General features: G+C 32.9%; 1 non-coding gene and 2 pseudogenes across 1 annotated transcript; 1 reads left to right on the top strand and 2 right to left on the bottom strand.

Annotated features, from left to right (window-relative positions):
• The first annotated feature begins 8,593 nt into the window (after positions 1 to 8,593).
• Positions 8,594 to 8,726, top strand: LOC142614327 (small nucleolar RNA Z247). Its single transcript, XR_012840405.1, has one exon. It is a non-coding gene; the product is annotated as a small nucleolar RNA Z247 (small nucleolar RNA).
• Positions 8,727 to 11,798: 3,072 nt separating this feature from the next.
• Positions 11,799 to 13,465, bottom strand: LOC142611879 (geraniol 8-hydroxylase-like; annotated as a pseudogene).
• An 889-nt stretch (positions 13,466 to 14,354) lies between these two features.
• On the bottom strand, positions 14,355 to 15,999 carry LOC142611586 (geraniol 8-hydroxylase-like; annotated as a pseudogene).
• Between the last annotated feature and the right edge of the window lie 213 nt (positions 16,000 to 16,212).

Genomic DNA, 16,212 nt, shown 5'->3' with positions numbered 1-16,212 from the left:
CAAAGAAGAACATGCTTTTGATTTTAAAATAAGGATTTTAATGAAAATATTTTCCATGATAGCAAGATTGATTTCTAGATTATCATGTAGGGAGTTTGGAAAAATTAATGATCATAAATATATGCTGATATGACTTACAATGCGGATTCCAAAACCTTAATTCCTTCCCCCTTGATTGTTTACATCTTTTTATTGCTTAGTTTAACTATTTGCTTAATTTTATCATTTGCTTAGTTTATTTAATTTCAAAACAACCAATTTTTATTAAACTAGATTAGGATTAATTTAGTTAAGATTTAATTAATTTTCCTACATTCATTCAAGTCTCTGTGGGTTCGACCTCGTTCTTGTCAAACTATACTTCGGTACGGTTCGTACACTTGAGAGTATTTTAAAATTTCACAACAAATACCAAAAACCTCAAGACTTAAAATTTCAAAATTTATAGAATCTCCACAATCTACTTCAAAACCAAACCAAATTCAACAAATTTATATATAACATAACAAATAAAAATTTATCGTTCCCTAAACTTGAAGACATAGGTTGAATCTTTGATTTTTCTCCAAAAAAATAGAGATGCTTTATCAACCATGTACAATAAAAAAAAAAATTAATAGAAATTCCAACCCAAAACCCAAACCCATGATTACCAACATGAGTCTAACATATCAAATAAAAATTTATTGTTCCTTAGACTGGAAGACATAGGTTGCATCCTTAATTTTTCTCCAAAAAAACAAAGATACTTTATTGGCCATGTACAATATAAAAAAATAATTAGTAGAAATTTTAATCCAAAAACCAAACCCACGATTATTAACATGAGTTTACTTTTTTTCAATGTTAGTTTTTTTTTTTGAGTCCTATCATAATTTTTGTTTTTATATAGATTATCAATGTTTGAGTTTAAGTTTAAGTTGAACTTGTTAGAGAGATAAAGTTTCACTCCTTATTAAGCTTTGATTAAACAAAGATAATTTTATTTAAAAAAATGATAATGATGAGTTTGAGTTTAAGTTGGACATATTCAAGAGATAGAGTTTCACTCCTGGTTAAGTTTTGATTAAATAAAAATAATTTTATTTTAAAAAAAATGATAATGATGAGTTTGAGTTTAAGTTGGACTTATTAGAGAGATAGAGTTTCACTCCTGGTTAAGTTTGAACTAAAAATAATAATTTTATTTAAATAAAATGATAATTTTATTTATGCTAACCTGAAAAATTGTGAGAATTTCAGAGGCTTCGGTTTTTTATTTTTTATTTTTTATAATGATAATGATGAGTTTGAGTTTAAGTTGGATTTATTAGAGTGATAGAGTTTTACTCTTGGATAAGTTTGAACTAAAAATAATAATTTTATTTAAATAAAATGATAATTGTATTTAAATATTATGCTGACCTAAAAAATTGTGAGAGTTTCAGAGGCTTTGGTTTTTTTTATATTTATTTTTTATAATGATAATGATGAGTTTGAGTTTAAGTTGGATTTATTAGGGAGATAGAGTTTCACTCTTGGTTAAGTTTGAACTAAAAAAAATAATTTTATTTAAATATTGTGCTGACTTGAAAAATTGTGAGAACTTCAGAGATTTCGGTTATATATATATGATAAAGCCATTTGATCTTCAAGGCATAAGGAGGACTATCAAGGTTTCTTGTGATTGACTTCATAGGTTGATTGACAAACTGATTGGTAAACGTTTGAAACGTAGAACATCTAGGTTGTACGTTTTTAGATCTCTTAAATACAAACAGATTAACCTAGTTATTTAGCCAAGAGATTAACTTAGGTAAATTATTCAGATCTAGGTTAATATAAGTAAATCATATCATTGAAATAATGCGGAAAGTAAATAACACAACGATATGAATAAATGGGAATTCCCATATTTCTTTGATGAGAAATGTGAAAGGAATAAATAAATAAATAAAATAAGAGAGCATTCCCAAGGGGAATGAAATTCTGATAACCTAGGAAAACCAAACTAGTAAAAAACTTGGGGAGAATTTAACCTAGCTATCCTCAAGGTAAAATAGATCCATTATGAAAGAATTGAAGTTTTACAACAGCGACTTAGACCACTAACATCCTATTGCTACCTTGAGTAGAAAACTTACTACCACGACCACGTGATAACTCCGAATCCACAGACTACTTTTTTCTTAGATCCACAGCATTCACAACTATACCACTTATTTTTCTTGACGCTCTTTATGTTACAACTAAAACGATCACCAAGCTCTCGACATCAATCTCGATTTTGATAACCTTAAGTGTGTATAAAGGCAAACACCTCTAAATCTCACAAGAGATTCACACACATGGCATAAACAACAACATCAAAACGTGGCTAGGGTTTTTCCTTTTATATTTAAGGCAAAACTTAAAACCCTACACGTCATATGGGCTTGGGTTGAGTTGGAAATTCTGCAGAAAAAATATTCTGCATGAGCTTTGATCAATCGAGTCTAATTTTCGATCGATTGAGCCTTGTAGAAATTGAACAGTAATTTTTTGCAATTACTCGATTCCAACTCTACACATACATCACTTTAAGTAGCCTAAATCTAAACTCTAAGTTTTGATCATGGTTTGCCAACATTACATATTGAAATTCTAAAACATTTAGATCCCAAATCCTTAGAACCTAATATAGGTCACCAAGGTGTAATGACTTTTTGAATGTCCTCCTTAATCTCAAAATAGAACAGGGCCATGAGGAATTTTGCCTTGAGTATATCAAAATATTGCTAAGGGTAATCATCACTAAATTGTGCATATGACAAAATACAACTACTTTGGAGGTTATAAAAAAGTAGGGATGGCAACAGAGCCGGCTCAACAACTTTAGGGACCTTAAGTGAAAATTTTAAGTGAGGCTTTTTTTATATATTTAATATTAATTAAATAATTTTTATTGAATTTATTTTTATTTTTATTTTCATTATACATTTATAATGAGAAAAGATTTATAGATAAATAAAACACAATTTATAATTAAAAAGGATAATTTAACTAAAAATAAAATTTAAAGAATAGAATAATAGAATCTGGTTATTGCAATTTTTTAAAAGTTGTGACCACTTTATACTTTAAAGTCTAAACCTATACAAATAAAATTAATTTATTACACAGTTTAATAAATTAGTATCACTATAATACAAAAATGAGTTTATTTGATATACATCAATTATTAATTGGTGTGATAACTTATAATAAATTAATAATTGATAAAGTAAAAGTTTGCATTAAAAAAAAAAAGGTAAAAGATATAGTGGGTGTGTGCATATACGTTGAGTGTGAGTGTGAGTATGGGTGTGGGTGTGGGTGGATTAGGGTTTGTTTGAATCACTATAATTTTAAGTGATATCACTCATTTTTCATCACTGATTTTCCAAAACACGTGGGTCCTATCGAAAAAATCTTGTTTGGCTTGCTTTTTGGGTGATGTTTCCATCACTCAAAACTCAAAAATTTGAGTGATGGATGATGGAAACTGAAAATAGAATTTTAGTGTTTTCAGATTCTGAAATATGAGTTATGGTGGCAGAATGTGAGTTATGTGACCAAACAATAATTTTGGAGTTTTTGAGATAAAGTGAGGTTTGGATTATGAGTTATGGGTTTTGAGTTTGAGTTATGAGTCATGAGTATTGAGTTATGAAAACTGAGTTATGGTCAAACTAAACGAGCCCTTAGTGTGTGGTCGTGTGGGGGCCAACTATGAAGTGTGAAGAGTGCACTATGGGCTTATGGTTAATGACTTGTTAGAATCAGCATGTGCTTATGTGTAGGTGTGCACCGTGCAAAGTGCAGTACTGTGGGCAATGGGTTGTGCAAGAGAGCAAGACTAGCGTGTTGTCCTATCAAGCTATCAATCAAGCAGATTAAAAAAAATATAATTTAAAATATTTAAATTGAATAAAAAGAAAACTTTTCAATGTTAAATATCAGAAAGATAGATAGGGAGAGAGGGGTTATCTCTGCTATGTCCATACAACCCCACTTCAATCTTGAATCTATTGTGAAGGGCAATGAAAAAAGAAGGACTGAAGTTATAGAAAAAGATCAAGAATCAAGATGAAGAAAAGAAAGGTAAGAATATAGATGGAGGGGCATAGGAGAGATGAGAGATTTTTTCTTTTGTTTTAGAAATTTATAATCTCTATTTTATAATATTTCAAGACAATTACGTTGTATTATTAATGATTTTGTTTCATATTAATTTTGACTTTAGCATATTTTAAGAATGAGTTAATGAATTTGTCTCCTAAAATACAATTTTGTTAGCTGAAGTTTGACTATTATTGTTTTTTCCTTATTAATCTTTTGCATTTTAGGATACAATGAGGCATTTTTAATGCATTTTATTGACCAATAAATGTATTTAATTTTTTTTTTGTAATTAAATATATATATATATATATATATATATATATATATATATATATATATATATATTTACAAGTGGGGCCTTAGGCGATTGCATAAATTGCATCTAATGTTCAACCGACCTTGGATGGGAATTTAGACCCCTCCCTACTTGCCTCACCCACCCCTAGGGTTGTCCACAGGTTAGTTTGGGTCGATTTAATTTGGACTTAACTTGGAATCGACCTACACAGATCGGGTGGAAGATGACAAGACTCGCAACTGACCGCAAATCACCATAGGTCAAATTGGATTGGTCTTGGGTTGATGATTGGCTAGTTCGGGTGAAACCATTTAAGGAGTGATGGTGATGAAAATCTTTAAATCTTCATAGAATTTAAGCAAGATGTCATCGGAACTAAGTGAAGAGCATGACATCCCAAATCTAAGCTAAGGGGAGCACAACGTGGCCAAATTTAAGTAGATCTTCTCCAAATGTGGCTGAATCTAAGTGGATTTGCACCAAATGTGGCTAGATCTTCGCAGATCTGTGCCAACATGGTTGGATCTTAGTGGAGGAAGACCAAATTTGGCTGGATATGAGTGAAGGAGGCTTCATTGTTGTCAGATCTAAGCGGAAGAGGCTTCATTGTTGCTAGGTTTGGGTAGATTCAGCCTTAATTTGAAGGGTTTCTCGATTAGGTCAAGTAGATCAGGTTTTAGAAGAGGGAACCCGCCACTTGACCCATTGGAGTCAGTTTCGGAGGGTTGAGACTTGTCACTAACTGCCGGAGGAGTCGAATCAGGTTGCAACGAGTTGGTTCTAGTCGGGTTGGCTGGTTTGCCGAGTTGCTTGGATAGCCCCTACCCATCCCTAATGGGATGGGTTTTACCTATCCTGTTTGGCAAATGGGATGGGGACAAGGTTAACTTCTTCTTCCTTGTATCTCCCCTTATACCTGTCTCGTTTATATTTAAACAATTAGGGAAAAAATTATAGGTTTTTTTATATGTGTTTCAAAATTTAAATTTTATGTTTTCTTTTGATATTGTATTATTGAATTCATCTTTTATTTTTGGTTTTAAAATTTAATTTGTTTATCTTTTTCTTGTTGTTGTATAGTTATGTTTGAAATGTTTTTAAATACTTGAATTGTTGTATTATTATGCTTTGAGAAGATTTTATAATATTAGACTCTTTTTTAAATTTATGTTTTAAGATTTTTAATTTAATTTATGAATTTTGTTTTATATAAACTAATAAAAATTGAGTGTGGCAAGAGGAGGTAGGGTTGGTGCCAGCAGGGACAGGGCAAAGGAGAAAAAAGAACTTGCCCATACTTGCACCATTCTCTCTCTTCTATTTTACATCCAAACATATATGTAGAGAGGAATTTTCTTTTTATCCTTTCCCTTACTCATTTATCTTCTTTATCCTTCCCTTGAGTGCAATTAAGCATGTTTTAGAATTGCAAGGAGTTGGTTTAGTGGTTTCTTAAGGTTTTATGATATCTATGAGATTTTGAGTTTGGAACCTCTTGCTAATATCTGGGGGTCACCCCATGGGATTCCTTCTTGTAATAACCTAGTGTGTGTGTGAGATAAATGGATTGCATACTCTTGAGCAAATAGTCAGATACTTGAAAAGGTCCAGATATCATTGTTTGTCAAGAAAATAAAACAAGTTTAGATACAAACTACATAATCTTCTCAACTCAAAAAATGAAAAATGAAGATACAGACTACGCTATATACTGGTATTGGGTACATGTACTTCTTAATACAACATGTTAACTCAGTACACTTAGTGTTCATTTGTTAACAGCTTATTTGCTAAAAACTTTTTACAAAATATGCTAAAGTATACTTGTACTTTGAATTTTTTTGAAAAAGTAAGAAAAAAGGGGGAAAAAAATGAAGTTTAAGATAAAAACTAAAAACTAAAAGTTGAAACTTGAGACTAATGGCAAACAAAGTCTTAATTTCATCCTAAATGTATAACTCAGTGGACTTGTGGACTTATGACTTCTTCAAGAAAAAAAAAAAATCTCCTTTTTGAATAATATAACTTAAAAAAAAGGTTCACATGGACACTTAAAAACCAAATGATCAATTAGTGTCTGAAAAGCAATTTAAGTATCGAAGTTAAAAATAAAAGTAAGGAAATCAATATCTGAAAAGCTATTCAATCATAATTTTTTTTTTTTTGCGAATTTAATCATACAAATCTTGAATGCAAGTATTACAACAAAGCAAAAGAAAAGAATGCATTAAACTGTCTTCAAAATTTAAAAAAGGGAGGCTTGAGTTAAATTTGGTTTGTTTTGAAACTTAAGATGTTTTCCTAATTGGTTGTGATCTTGAAATGAATAGAAAATATTTTTCTATTATTTGGTTAAAAAAAAGTTATTACTATTTCTTGTAATTCTCAAATAACTATATGGATAAAAACTTTTATTCACAGAAACTAAGTGAAGATGAAATAACATTTTCTACTTTCTGGACCATATGGAGAATCTCATTAGAAATTAGACACCAAAGTCGAAATTTACTTAAAAAATTAAGTGAGAAATTGATTCTTTCAAGAAAAAAAATTATGTCATTTAAGAAAAAAAGTCAATGATCGTTCAACAAGTGGTCAAAGATAATTGTAAGGAGAGAAAAGTTGCTATTGGGACAGATTTCATTGTGTGGAGTCTGTGGACATTATTTGTGGTGTTTTATTAAGTATATATCATTTTGAAAAAAAAAATTCTGCTCCATTGGGTTTGTTTTGACTTTTAAGTTCACCACAAAATATTTTTGTTTACTTAATTTTTCTGTTGAACCAAAAACCATAAAATGAGCCAAAGAAGGCATCATTAAGAAAAACCAGAAAAAAGCCTTGTAATCCTTCTTAAACTCCCTTATGTCTTCTTCTTTCTTCAGATCATCACACAATCTTTATATATATATATATATATAGAGAGAGAGAGAGAGAGAGAGAGAGAGAGAGAGAGGATTAAGTTCCAGTTTTACACTATCTTAATAAACTCCTCACTCAAATATTCAGAAATTGGAGACCCCTATCGCATTTTTTTTGTTTAAATACATTGTATCAGGACTTGTTCATTGGTGGACCTGATACAACTACCACTACAATGGAATGGGCAATGACTGAGCTTCTTCGCAATCCTGACATAATGGCCAAGGCAAAGCAAGAACTTGGTGAAACAATTGGATTTGGACAAAGCATCAAAGAGAAAGATATCCCACGACTTCCCTATTTACAAGCTTTGCTTAAAGAAACAATGCGGCTTCATCCAACAACACCTCTTCTCCTGCCTCATCGTGCTGAGATGGATGTAAAAGTTTGTGGATACACCATTCCTAACCACACCCAAGTGTTTGTGAACGCATGGGCAATAGCCCGAGACCCTATGTACTGGGACAAGCCAACACAATTTATACCAGAAAGGTTCATGGGCAATGAAGTGGATTTTATAGGCACAAATTTCTCTTTTATCCCATTTGGTTCTGGGAGGCGGATTTGTCTGGGTTAACTCTTGCTATAAGAATGTTGAGCTTGTTGTTAGCTTCTCTCATTCACCGCTTTGATTCGAAGCTTCTTGATCAAATGGCATCAGAAGGTATTGACATGAGCGACAAATTTGGAATTACAATGCAGAAGGTTATTCCACTTGTTGCCATTCCTGTGGTCATTGCTAAAGCGTAATAGTTCATATCTCTCACACACCGCCTGTTTAGAGATTTTTTTTTTCTTTTTTTTTTTTTGGGTTTGAGAAGAATTTTTTTTTATATATATATAAAAAATGTATTTGGTGTTTTTTTTTTTTGGAGCGAGAGTTTTAACCTATGGAGATTGAGCCTCAAATCTCTTATTTAATTATTAGAGACTTTACCAGTTTAACTAACTGGACTTACAAATGTAATTAGTGTTTGTGGACCTTTATCTAAGTTATCCTAATTTTTTTTAATGGAAATTATCTTAATGTAGACTTATCGTCAGTTTGTATTTTATACTGAGCCTCAATTGATTGTCTTGGTTTTATCATCTCATACTTTTGGTGATTTGGGTGCCTTGTAGGAGTGTCTCTAATAAGTAGGTTGTGTCATTTTGTACATTATCTACTTATGGACTTATATGGAGACTTGCCGTTTTACACTAGTATCATACAAGGAGAAATTGATGTTGACTCACATCCAACTATGTCAATCACTTGGTGATTATGAAATTAACTCTTATATTCTTGCTGGTCTTCCATCAGAATATAATTCTCTTGTGACCTCTGTTACTAGCTGGTTGGAATCGGTTTCTCTTGATGAACTCTTTGGACTTCGTTGCAATTTGGCATGACTTTAGCAAATTTTAAATTTTGGACTTTGAAACAAGTAAGTTCCTATTTGCAATTTTGGACTTTGAAACAAGGAGGTTCCTTATGTAAATAGTGTTTGATAGGTAGATAGTTTAGTTCCTTGTGCCATTCCTTACGTAAATTTTCAATTGCGCCCAATGTGGAGCCCACATGTCAGTAAGAGAAATGTCTCATACACATCAAGCACATGATACATTCATGGTAGTTGAAGGAAAAATAAATTTATAAATAATGTACATGGTAGTTGAAGGACAAAAAGAATCCAAAAATATGATAATGATTACAAACATGGATTTTCAAAAATATGATTGTTCAATTAAAAAAATTTCTCATTAAAAAAAGTCGGGTTTTAAAAAATATGCTTGCTATGTTCAGATGATCAAATGAAGATACATTTGGAAACTTTTTGATGTTTTATAGAAAACTATTTGATCAAATGAAAAAATATGCTTGCTATATAAAGAAAACATAAAGAACGAATAAAAAAAAAATGAAGTGGTAAAATAATAGAACGTTTGATGTTGGGTGTATTATAAAGTGAGTTGTTAAAATAGATAAAGTAACTTTTTGAGATGCTAAATGCTATATTTTATAGCATTCTTGATATGAATGCTCTTATAGTCAAAGATTAAAAACTTTTTTTCAATGAACAACAAATAATAGAAACAGGAAGAAAAAAGCATAGAAAATGAAGAAGGCAAAAGCGGTGCATGTAATATCTACGCCAGCAGTCAATTTGTGCCTTTTTTGCATTATTGCAGTGTCATTGTGATCTGATTTGGACGAGGCCAAGCTTTTGCCATTTGATATCAATTTTAGTCTCTTGCAAATGAAAGTTGTATCTTGCTCTTGCTTGGTTGGTTGAATTTTCTTCATTCATGAAGGAAAATACACATTTGTCTAGGTTTTTAAAATTTTTTTTTTTTATATACAATGATAGAAATTCTACTCTATCCTAATCTAAGTGTATGTGCGTGTGAAACTTCCTTTTAAAGACTTGAACCCCGACCCTTATCCTCCACACCCCACAAATACTTATTCTTGTGAAGTGACCATCGTATCAAGGATGTGCAGTAGCAGGGCCGGCTCAACAACTTTTGGGGCCTTAGGCGAAAATTTTAAGTAGGGCCTTTTTATATTTAAAAATTAATAAAATAATATATATTGAGATGTGAGATGTAATATATATTGCTGTGCGCCTGTGCAGTGTAGATGTGAGATGTCTAGCCCATACTCCTATGGCTAAGTGTAAAAGAAAAAGACGTGTCCTACTCCTATCATAGCAAGGGTCCAATAAAGAGAGGGGCAGAAAAGGGTCCTATCATAGCAGAATTTAGTATCAATATTTTCCTAGCATGTCCTATGACTAAAAACGTGTGCCATCAATCAATTGTGCAGTGAAATAAACTAAAAATATATATAATTTAAGTTAGATAAATAACAGATTGTAGACTTATCATCTTCATTTTCGGAAAGATAGTGTGAGTTTGGGAAGCGCGTTTTGCGCATTAAAGTGCGGCTGCGTTTTTTTTAGTGGGTCCATGGGCACTGTTCATAGGACTCACAAGTACGGAAAACAGCAAATCTAAATTTAAAATTGGGTCCCATGACACTATTCACACATTTAAAAATTATTTTGCTATAGTGTTTTCAGTTTTCAACAATAAGCGGTATCCAAACAGACCCATAAAGATGGGAAGAAGATTACCTCATTTTTAGTTTTGAATTTGCTGTGAATTGAAGAGAATCAACAAAGAAAGATTTCAAGTTAGACTGAGTTTATGGAAAAAGATCAAGAATCAAGATGAATTTGAAGAAAAGAAAGGTAAGAATATAGATGGAGAGGTAAAGAGATAGAGAGATGAGAGATTTTTCCTTTGTTTTTGAAATTTATAATTTCTATTTTAGCATTTCAAGACAATTACGTTGTATTATTAATGAATTTGTATGGTATTAATTTTGATTTTAGCATATTTAAAAAAATGAATTAATAAATTTGTCTCCTAAAATTTAATTTTGTTAACTGAAGTTTGACTATTTTTGTTTTTCCGTTTTTAATCTTATGCATTTTAGGATACAATAAGGCATTTTTAATGCATTTTATTGACCAATAAAGGTGCTTAAATTTTTTTAATTAAAATATATAGATAAATATATTATATATATAATTTTTTTTTACAAGTGGGGGCCTTAGGCGATTGCATCACCTATTGAGCCGGCCTTGTGCGGTGGTACATTTGTCTGTTTTGAACTTTAATCGGTGGCTAACTACGTAGAAGATTCTAAAACAATCAAATCCTTTTTTATTTAGAGGTAAATAACTAAATATTGTTCCAGAATCCTTTTTAATGAATTATTATTGGATACTCTGGAAGTATACTTCCTCTCTCTCACATGGGGTTGGAGTATACTCCTGAATTATTTAATAAATTTTCATTTTTCACATTTGTACCAACAATCTTTAGAATTGTGTGCATTTATGCAAATGTTTTAAAATCCAAAAATGTGATATTTATTTTACACTGAAACGTGAAAATGTTTTTTATTTTATTTGTATTTTTATTTAAGATAGAAATTCTACTTTAGCCAAATCTAAGTATATATGTGTGTGAAGCTCCCTTCTAGAGACTTGAACCTTGGCCCTTACCCCCCACACCCTACAAGCACTTATACTTATGGACTGATCATCACATCAAGGGTGTGCAATGGTAAAACGTGAAAATGTTAGTATGTACAAAAAATGTGCAAGAAGCTAGGTATGATAATTATTACAATTTTATTGAATAGATATTGCTCTCTTGTATGATAATAACGTTGAATTTTAAGCCCCTTAGATAGGCGAGAAATAATAATTACTAATTAAAGGAGGCTGGTATGTGTAAGAGAAGTTAGGTGGGATAACTTTACACTTTTATGGAATAGATATTGCTTTCTTATATGATAATAATGTTGAATTTTAAGCCCTTAGAAGGACAGACAATAATAATTACTAATTAGAGGAGGTTGGTTTGGATGGAAGGAGGGGAGGAAGAGTACATCAAATTGTTACACCATGATAGGAATAGCTCGTAGGGGTTTTGCCTTCTATAAGGTTAAACCAAACTTCTCTTCAAAGTAGATATCTTCGGGTTTAAAATCACCTTCAACTTTCCAATCAAAGGTGTGTATAAGCAGAACCAACATCAAGTGTAACATTCTTAATGCCAATGGTAATCCAGGACACATTCTCCTTCCTGCACCAAATGGAATAAGCTCAAAATTCCTTCCCTTGACATCAATTTCTGATCCCATGAACCTCTCTGACTTAAATGAGTTTGGGATTTCCCATATACTAGCGTCCCTGCCTATAGCCCAGATATTTACAAGCACTTGTGCACCCTTTGGGACTAAGAAGCCTTGAATTTCTACATCTGCTCTAGCTTTACGGGGAAGCAACAGCGGAACCGGGGGTGTAACTGAAAGGTTTCTTTAACTATTGCTTGTAAGTACGGTAAACAATCAATGTCAGATTCCACTACTGCATTTCCTTTGCCAATGATTTGCTTGAGCTCTGCTTTTGCTTTTGACAAAACCTCAGGGTTGTAGAGTAGCTCCACCATTGCCCATTCCAATGTGACCAAAGTTGTATCATTGCCCGCAAGAAACAGGTCCTATTCAATCAATAAAAAGAATGCGATTATAGATCATCAGATCCATTCACGAGACCACAAGCCACAATAATAGAATGTACATAAATGGATAATTATCCAAAGACAAAGTGCATAAATGAATAAATTTGTAGTTATTGAAGAAGAATATAAAGAAATTGCTACCACAAACAAACGTTCGATTTGAGTTTTGTCAATCTCCCCTGTGCTTTCTTCACTGATACGGAGAAGGGTATCTAGCATGTCATTGTTTCTGATAGAACCAAACGTTTTTCTTTGCAGCAACCTTTGGCTAATAATGCCGCTAAAGAGGTCTATCATCTTCTCGAAGTAAATTGTCATCTGGCGCCGTATGCCTTGAGGATCAACCTTCTTAAGCACAAGAAAATAGTCGGCCAAGTTTGGACGTGAACCCACTTCTAGGATACTATGGACGAGCTTGCTTAACTCTCTTCCTGTGGCAAAATTGGGGCCAGCCAAGTCTACTGAGAAGATGGTATTAGATAACAAATTAAGGGAGGTTTTAAAAGCTGCTTTGCCAATATCAACTGCATCTCCATTTAGACGGTTATTTTGGATATCGGCAAGGAGCTCTTGCACTTTCTTTCGCCGGAGGTTTTGGTTTGCATCAAGTATTTGATTAGCAAATAAATGGGACTTGCAAATCCTTTGAAGGTTTCTCCATTGGGCTGAAACCGGTAGCCAAGGCAAGCTTAACTCGTGCTCATTGCCAGCTACGATCGACTTTGGAATGGTACGGTTGCAGAAGAATTGGTCATGTTGTTGGAGAACTTCTTTCGCCCTGTCTGCTGAAGAAATGACTACTGTGGTTTTCTGGCCTAGCTTTAGAGTCATTAAGGGGCCATGTGTATTGGCAAGTTTAGCCATGGACTTTTGGGGTTTGTGACCAACAAGCTCTAAAAGGTTTCCGATGATTGGAAAAGGTTTAGGTCCCGCTGGAAGCTTTTTGGAAGTCACTTTACTTCTTCTTGCAATTGAATAAAAAGCTTGAATTATGGTCCCGGTGAGGCAAAGACATAGTATAAAGCTCAAGAAATAATCCATCTCTCTTAGCTCTTTTTGCCCAAGTGAAAGCAACTCCTAGGAACCATTATGTTGCTAGATATATAGCACGGATTACTTCAAAAATAAGGTTAGGATATCAACTGATGTGTCATTAATAACAAAATAATAATAATAATTCAAACATTAATTTATTAAACTTAACCCGACCAGCCAAACCTAACCTGACTTGCCCATTCTGCCACAATTAAATTTGACCAAGTAGATTGATTGTGTACTCTAGGATTTGTAGATTCATCATCTCTTATGTCTTCTTATTTGTTATTGATATTTAAAAAAAATATTATTTTGGTTTTTAAATTTTTTTCAAAAGTTTATTTTTTGTCCTTAAATTTTAAAAAATTCTTTTTTTGTCCTACAATTAGTGAAAAATTTGTTTTTCTTTCCTAAACTATTGAAAATGTTTCTTTCGCCTTTAAAATCTACAAAAAATTTGTTTTTCGCCCCTAAATTATTGAAAAAAGTTCTTTTTTTATTCCTACTTTTGTCTATAAAATATTTTTAAAAAAAACTCTTTACAAAATTTAAGGATAATTTTTTTTTTTGAAGTTTAGGGACAAAACAAATTTTTAGTAAAGTTTAAGAATCGAAATAAAATTTTATGCAAATTACATTTAGTCAACATTAAATCGATCCAAACGACAAGTGGATAAAGTAGTATAATTAACCCTTTTTGGTTTGATAATTATCACAAGTGGGGAACAGATATTCAAATCATAATTCTTCTTTTAAAAGAAGATTAAGTAATGTTATTAAGTTACAAGACTTTTAATATTTCTTACGTAAATAGATTTTGTAACAACAAACCTATGAAAACAATAATTATATATTTTTATTAAAATATACCAACATGAAAAACTAGGTTTATTTGTTAAACCATGATAGGAATAGCTCACAAGGGTTGAGCCATCTGTAAGGTTAAACCAAACTTATCGACATATCCTCATGCTTAAAGCCATCTTTAAGTTTCCAATCAAAGGTGTGAATAAGCGAACCCAGCATCAAGTGCAACATTCGTATTGCCAATGGCAATCCAGGACATATTCTGCTCCCAGCACCAAATGGAATAAGCTCAAAATTCCGTCCCTTGACATCAATTTCTGACCCCATGAACCTCTCTGGCTTTAATGAGTTTGGGTTTTCCCATATGCTGGAGTCCCTGCCTATAGCCCATGCATTTACAAGCACTTGTGCACCCTTTGGGACCTTAAAGCCCTAAATTTCTACACCTGCCTCAGCTTTACGAGGGAGTAACAGTGGAATTGGAGGGTGTAACTGGAAGGTTTCCCTGACTATTGCTTGCAAGGATGGTAAACGAGAAATATCAAATTCCTCTACTGGGTTTCCTTTGCCAATGATTTGATTGAGCTCTTCTTTGGCTTTTGATAGAACCTCTGGGTTGTGAATCAGTTCTGCCATTGTCCATTCTAATTTAGCAGACGTTGTGTCATTACCTGCAATAAATAGGTCCTATTCCATAAAATTTAAACCAAAGTGAGACGATGTTTTAGACCATAATCCAGATTCATAAAAAGTACATAGATGAATAATTCATTCAAAAAAATAAGTACTAAATGAATAAATATATAAATTACTGAAGAAGAATATAGAAAAAATTGTCACCAGGAACAAACGTTCAATTTGAGCTTTGTCGATCTCCCCCATACTTTCTTCACTAATGTCAAGAAGGGTATCTAACATATCATTGTTTCTGATTGAACCGGGTACTTTTCTTGTCAGCAACCGTTTGCTGATTAAGCTATCAAAGAGTTCTATCATATTCCCACAGTAAATTGTCATTCGGTGACGTATGCCTTAGGGATCAACCTTCCTAAGCATTGGAAAATAGTTTGCCAAGTTTGGTTTTCCAACCTCTTCCATGATATTCCATACAAGTTCCTTGAACTCTCTAGCCATATTGGAATTCGGGTTTGCCAAATCCACAGAGCAAATAGTGTCGGACAATAAATTAAGCGTAGTTTTGAAGCTGCTCTACCAATATCGACCGCATCATTGGTTAGGCAGCTTTTATGGACAGTAGCAAGCAGCTCTTGTACTTTCTTGCGCCGGATGTTTTGGTTGGCATCGAGTATCTTATGGGCGAATAATTGGGAGTTACATATCTTTCTAATGTTTCTCCAACGTGAGGAAAGAGGTATCCAAGGCAATCCTAACTCGTGCTGTTTGTGGGCTCGGATTGCATCTGGAATTGAACGGTTGGAAAGGAGTTGATCATGTGTTTGGAGGACTTCTTTGGCCATGGTAGCTGAAGAAATGACTACTGTGGTTATCTGGCCTAGTTTTAGGCTCATTAAGGGTCCATTTGTCATGGCAAGCTTGGCCAGAGACTTGTGAGGTTTGTCACCAAGTTCCAAGAGGTTTCCAATGATTGGAAATGGTTTTGGTTCTGGAGGAAGCTTTTTGAGAATTGATTTCCTTCTTTTTGCAATGGTATGGAAGGCTTGAATAATGGTCAAGCTGAGGCAAAGATAGAGTATACAACTTAGTACTTCCATCTCTGTGTGTGTTTGAGAGAGAGAGAGAGAGAGAGAGAGAGAGAGAGAGAGAGAGAGAGAGAGAGAGAGAGAGAGAGAGAGAGAGAGAGAGAGAGAGAGAGAGAGAGAGAGAGAGAGAGAGAGAGAGAGAGAGAGAACTTGAATGTATCTCCCTCCCTACGGCCTATGGGCGAGAAGCTATCTTGTACCTGCGATAAAGTTTTTTTTTTTTTT

The sequence above is a fragment of the Castanea sativa genome, chromosome 10 (genome assembly GCF_040712315.1).
Source record: "Castanea sativa cultivar Marrone di Chiusa Pesio chromosome 10, ASM4071231v1".
Lineage (NCBI taxonomy): Eukaryota > Viridiplantae > Streptophyta > Magnoliopsida > Fagales > Fagaceae > Castanea > Castanea sativa.
Note: the sequence above shows the minus strand (reverse complement) of the source record. Positions and strands in the feature narration are given on the sequence as shown.